Source organism: Sminthopsis crassicaudata, chromosome 2, assembly GCF_048593235.1.
Source record: "Sminthopsis crassicaudata isolate SCR6 chromosome 2, ASM4859323v1, whole genome shotgun sequence".
Classification (NCBI taxonomy): Eukaryota; Metazoa; Chordata; class Mammalia; order Dasyuromorphia; family Dasyuridae; genus Sminthopsis; species Sminthopsis crassicaudata.
In genome coordinates this window covers 52,854,382-52,860,453 of record NC_133618.1, presented here as the reverse complement: position 1 = coordinate 52,860,453, position 6,072 = coordinate 52,854,382, and the positions used below count along the sequence as shown (strand labels likewise).

Sequence of the window (6,072 nt, the reverse complement as noted above, 5' to 3'; positions counted from 1 at the left end):
CACTGTATCCTTCAGCAAAAGAAAAACTCAACTGTCCATTATAGTTGAACATGATAGAGCAAATTACTGATAGTAACCACTTCAACTTTGAGCCCCGCATCCCAAGGGACCGACATTGTATAGGAAATAGTGTTTCCCATCTACTAGGGAGATTTTTAAAAACTTCTTTCTAAACATTTTTGATTAATATCCCTTTTAAAATATTGATATTAATTGGTTACATGAAGTTGAGACAGTAATTACAAGTATCAGATAATCTTGTTATCATTTCATTCATGTCCAGCTCTTCATGATCTTCATGGGATTTTTGTGGCAAAGGTCCTAGAGTGGTTGACCATTTCCTTCTGCATATATAGCATTAGAATCACCCTAACTCCTCAGCCTTGCCCTGGAACCAGAAGGGCAAGATATTGCTTTGTTCTGAAGACCTAACCTCATGCTACATGAGTGGGTTAGAAGAGTAATCCAATCCATCAATAAATGTTTTTTGGTTTACTTTATGCTAAGCACTGTGCTAAGTGCTGGAAATACCCAAAACAAAAGGACAAAAAACAAAACAAAACAAAACAAAACAAAACAAAACAAAAAAAAAAACAAACAAACAAAACAAAACAAAACAAACAAAACAAAACAAAACAAAACAAAAAAAAACCAACCTCTGCCTTGAAGGAGGTAACCAAATAACTCTTCCTACAGCCCTCATTCTGACTTCTCCACCATATTTTACCCACCACCCACCAAGAGAAGGATATCTTCCCCTCCCCTCTACTCTATTTTCATTTTTATATGGAATATTTCACAAATGTGCATGTCATCCTTGTGCAAGGAGCCATGCTAAACTTCTCTACACTATTCCAACTTTATTATATGTGCTGCCAAAGAAATGTATACAAATTTTTGCCTTTGCCAACACATTTCTCTCTGATATTTTTGTTGTCTTTTATGTATTATCTAATCTCATTAAAACATAAGCTCCTTGAGTGCAGGAACTATTTTTCATTTTCTTTGTATTTGTATTTCCAAAATTTAACACTGTGCTTGGTATAATAAAATTTTATTGACTGACTGACTAACCACCTGATTCCATGTGTATTCTGCTTACCTACAGTACAGTCCCTTCTGAGTTCTCTAAAAATCCTTACCTTCTTTTACAACTCAGTTCAGAAAACAGCTATTTCTTGAAGCCCTCCCATGTCCCCCCAAATGAAATTACCCTGGCCCTATTCAATTTTCATTGTTCTGTATTTATTTGTGTATATATCGTTCCATTACAATCTAAACTCCTTGAGAGCAGAGTATGTTTTGTTTCCCTAAAGGGTCTAGCATGGTATGTTACATATAGAAAATATTTGGTAAATGTTTATTAAAATTGAGTTTTAAAAAAACAAATACCAACAATAATAACATTTTACTATATTGCCAAAAAGAGAGAAAGAAATAACCAAGGGCATATAGAAACAACGAATTTCTTTCTATAGCAAGTATTTTGATGTAATGGGGAAAAGAGAGAGAAGGGACCTAAATTCAAATCCTCAATTTCACGCTGAATTAGCTGTGTAATGCTAGAGAAGCCTCCATTTTCCTATCTGTAGAATAGAGATATCAATGTCTTTACTACATAATACACAGAACTGGTATCAGGAAAGTGCACTGTCAACTTTTAGGCACGATAAATATGAACCTGGGCTGATATATCCATAGTCTCGAAATAACACTAAGTATCTACCTTTCTATCATTGTAGTCATTTCCTTAACCAATAAATATCAAGAGCCTTCTGTGTCTTAAACACTTTTTATAGGTTCTTATGACCAATAATAATAATAATAATAATACAACTTAATACATTTATTGCATTGTTTAATTGAATTTTTAAATGGCAACATTGCGTTGCATAAATTGAAGAAAGAATCAGAAGGAGATAGACAATGTGGTATCATAAAGTAAAACAATAGAGCTGGAGTGAGAAGCAGCTAGAGAATCAAATCCTGATTTTGACACTTACTACCTCAATGATAATGAGAAAACTTCAACTAGAAGGCATGATAGAATGTAAACTCCCTGAAGGCAAGGTCTATTTAATTTTGCCTTCATATTTTCAGAGCTGATATGGCATATATGTGCCTGTTTAATATATCCTTGTTGATGATTGAATGATCATCTGTTGGCCAAACTTCTGATGCTGAGAAAATTTGTTATTCTATATGTATACCTATGGATGGGTAATAAATGGAATAAGATGTGCATGAATGTGTATGTGTATGTGACAGAGAGACAGAGACAGAGACACAGAGACATAAATAGAGACAGAGAGCAAGACAGACAGAGAAAGATAGAGACAGAGACTAAAACAGAGAGGAACAGAGACAGAGAGAGACAGATATATACAGAGAAAAAGAGCTGGAGACAGAGAGACAAGAGACAGAGATACACATACAGAGGGAGAGACAGAGATAGTGACAGAGATAAAAAAGATAGACACACAGAGAGACAGAGATAGAGAGAGAGACATAGAGAAAGATATAAGACAGGCAGAGGGAGAAACAAAAAGGGAAAATAGAGACAGAGGGAAAGAGAGACAGAGTCAGAAAGAGACAGACAGACAGAGAAACAGAAAGGGGAGATAGAGATAGAGAGAAACACCCATACACAGAGAGAGAGACAAGAAAGAGACACAGAGAGAGAGGTCATCCAGGGAATGTATGACTAGAAATGAAAGTATGTAAACATGGACATGTAAAGTCATGTAAACATGAGCAAAGAATAACATTTGAACAGACTAGTGCTGTACTTGTTACTCATAGAATGTTAAAACACCTCAAGGAAGACCTCTAGCACACTGAGTTGAACACCTGTAGAGAATCAATGGGGGATATGGGCAAGAATCCCACAGCATCAGTCATGGGAAAACCCACATTTGCTGAGCTCAAAGAACCACTGGAATATTTAAGAAGTTTATTATTATAATAAATACTCCAAAACTCCAAAATAACATAACAATTATTTTAATTGAAATGCAAATAGCACGAGTTTCGTGTTTTTATTGAGGGTGGTGAAATCACAGTCTTTCTATTATTAATTGACTTCTTGAGAGCTAATATTTGTAGGGAGTTTTAATGGGTTGGTAATTATTAAATATATTCAAAACAAAACAAGACATAACAAGACCAATTCAATAGATACCCAGGCAATCAGCTGCACTTTCAGAAAGACAAGTTGTCAAATCTCAAAATCCCCAATAGAATCAGAGCCAGAGCTAAAGCTGGCATTTAAGGGCATTGCCTGTCTCTGGAACATGAGAGCTCAAACTAAAGAATGATTCATCCTGCTCCACAATGCTCTTCCCTTTCTCAATAAATAAAAACAGAGTTAATTGAATTAGGGGGAGAGAAGCTTGACTGCCCCCTACACTGAAGGAGCTTAAAGGCATAAGTGAATCAAATATTACATACAAGTTTAACACCTACCTTAGACATTGACTAATTGTGTGACTCCATACAAATAATTTCACCTCTCCAATCCTCTGAAAAGGACATAAAATGCCAGGAATGCCCCAGCTTATTCATCTATAAAGGAGGATAATAATAGCATCGACCTCAAAGGGTTGTTGTGAATGTCAAATGGGATAATGTATGTAAAATAATTTGGAAATGTCAAAGTGCTGTATAATAATAGTCATTATAGCAAATTGGTTGATTTTCTTTTATTATAAGAAAACCAATTTATTTTTCCTTTCCATATCTTCACCACTTCTGAAGCAAAACAAAATTCTACATTTGATTTAAATTCTGTTGTTATTTTGCTTGAATTCCCACAAATTTTTCATGTGGAAAGTCCTGTCTATTTGAATTTTTAGTCACATTGACTAAAAAGAAAATCATCTTTTCCTGCAAGCCAGTGGCTGACATTCTGCAGCTCCCCAAAACCACTTTCTGCTTAGTGTGAGTCTGACAAGGAACTGACTGAATATAGAAACTTCTACCTGCTAGATAGAACTCTAGAAGGTACTTTGTCCAGTGGGATTAGGAACTGTTTTCATAATGATAAGTTTCTTGATTCCATCTGCAACAGAAAGCATGGAATCACCAACAAGCATTTAATTACACTTCCTCTTATCTTTTTGTAAAATCAATGGCTACGTTTTAGTTTGGGTGGATCTGTTCCTGAAAAAATAAGGCTTATCTTTCTCTTTTTACCTAGACATCCTGCCTATACTTGCCAGTCTAAGCTGCATTTGCTAATTTTTGATTCATTAAGCCATGAATACAGAGGCAAAAGAATGCCACTGAGTTTGTGAGTCTGCAAAAAAGAAACAACATAGGCATTTCTCAGATTCATGGGTTCATACTCTTACAGAAAAAGAAAGCAGAAGAGTTGGGGGACTGCCATCTTAGCCATCTAAGAATCACTCCTTAGCTTTCATTCAAACTTATCTCACTCTTCTGAAACCATCTAACTAGTCCTTGGACGAGGTGGAACAGAAAGAGAAGAACATCCATTTCCCCAATTCCAAGTCCCTCCTTTTTTCTTCATTAGCACTGAGGAATGAAAGAACTGCTAAATTCTTCCATTATGGTTTTGAAGAGTAGTCCAACTGTGCTTGTCAAATTATTTTGGATTACTTCTTTTTCATATTTTAAACTAGAGAGGTTTAGCCTATGCAATGTTTTTCTTCTTTTTCTTTTTTCCTTTCTTTTTTCTCTCCCTTTTTGTCATTTTTTCTTATATACTTCCTTTTCTCTTTTTTTTCTTTCTCTTTCTTTCCCCTGTGTCTTTTTTTCTTTGCTTCCTTCTTCCTTTCTTTCCTCTTTTCTGTTTCTTTCTGTTTCTTTTTTTCTTTCTCTTTCTTATGTTCTTTCCTTTCTCTCTGCTTCCTTTCCTTCCTTGCTTTCTTCCTTTCTTATTTTAAATCAGTGGAACTTAGCCTATGTTTGCTGATGAATGTTAAAAGATCTGAGGAGCCAAGTAACTCTGTCCTCTGTTCTGACCCACCCCTATTGTGGGTTTTGTGAAATTGTCAGAAAGAGACACAGAGAGATAGACAGAGAAAGGGAGAAAGACAGAGACAGAGAGAGACAGAGATAGAGACAGAAACAGAAACAATAAAAAGATTTTGGGACTAGCCAAACCCACTGATGATTTTAGCCAAGGATTTCCACCCCCTGCTTTAAATGTTAAACTCTTTTGCTTTTCAAGGGAAATTTAATCTCAACGTCCAATTCATTTACACTTAAGTCATCAAAAATGTTCAATTGTCAGACCATAGTGGGAACTAAGAGAGATATTTGCAAAACCTTGCCTTTGACCCAGGAAGTTACTTAATGACAATGCTAAAGAAAGGGGAAATCTTGGCTCTGATTCCAAAGCTTCAAATTGGATTCCAACCCCCAAAGCCTGAGAAATTATATGGATTCAAAACTTGGCTAAGGAAAGCCAAGTCATCTTCTCAGAGAGAAAAAAAAAACATTAATTTCTTCTCAATATCAATGAAGGGGAATAGTCACTGAGGATTCAAGCACAGTGCAGCATTGATACTAATAGCCCTGTCTAGATTTGCATTCTAAATCTGGGTGAAATAGGAACCCAGCCTTTCAAATGGATTATGTTTACAGTTTGAAGGGTCACATAAGTATGTTTAATTCAGTGATTACTGACTCTTCTTTAGGATTGTATGCATTTAAGCTGTGGTTATGCCAGACAGGAAAGATGGCATTCCAAATCCAAAACCTTTTTTTTTTTTTTTCTTTTTTCAATGATGTTTATCTGAAAGACTTAGCTACATTCAAAGGAAAAAATCTTCAGTCTTAAAAAGCCATTAACATTCCTGCCATTCTAAGCCCTTCCCAAAGGAGCGGAGAGAAGATAATCTACCACATGGGTTCCCAAGCATTTGTTCAAATGAGAGGACAATCATTAATCTCCCAACTACATCGGCTTGCCTAATACTCTGTCCATGGTACCTGTTTGGTTTTTAATAGATTGTTCTGTTCCTAGAATTAAGGGACAAAATTTACTTACTCCCTAAGCACATGATCTTAATGTTGCCCTAGGGCCTAACTTTTCAATTTGATTGT

The 6,072-nt window shown here is 35.5% G+C and overlaps 1 non-coding gene across 1 annotated transcript; it reads right to left on the bottom strand.

Moving 5' to 3' along the window:
- Positions 1–780: 780 nt before the first annotated feature.
- LOC141559175 (U6 spliceosomal RNA) lies at positions 781–884 on the bottom strand. Its single transcript, XR_012487258.1, has one exon. It is a non-coding gene; the product is annotated as a U6 spliceosomal RNA (small nuclear RNA).
- Positions 885–6,072: the final 5,188 nt, after the last annotated feature.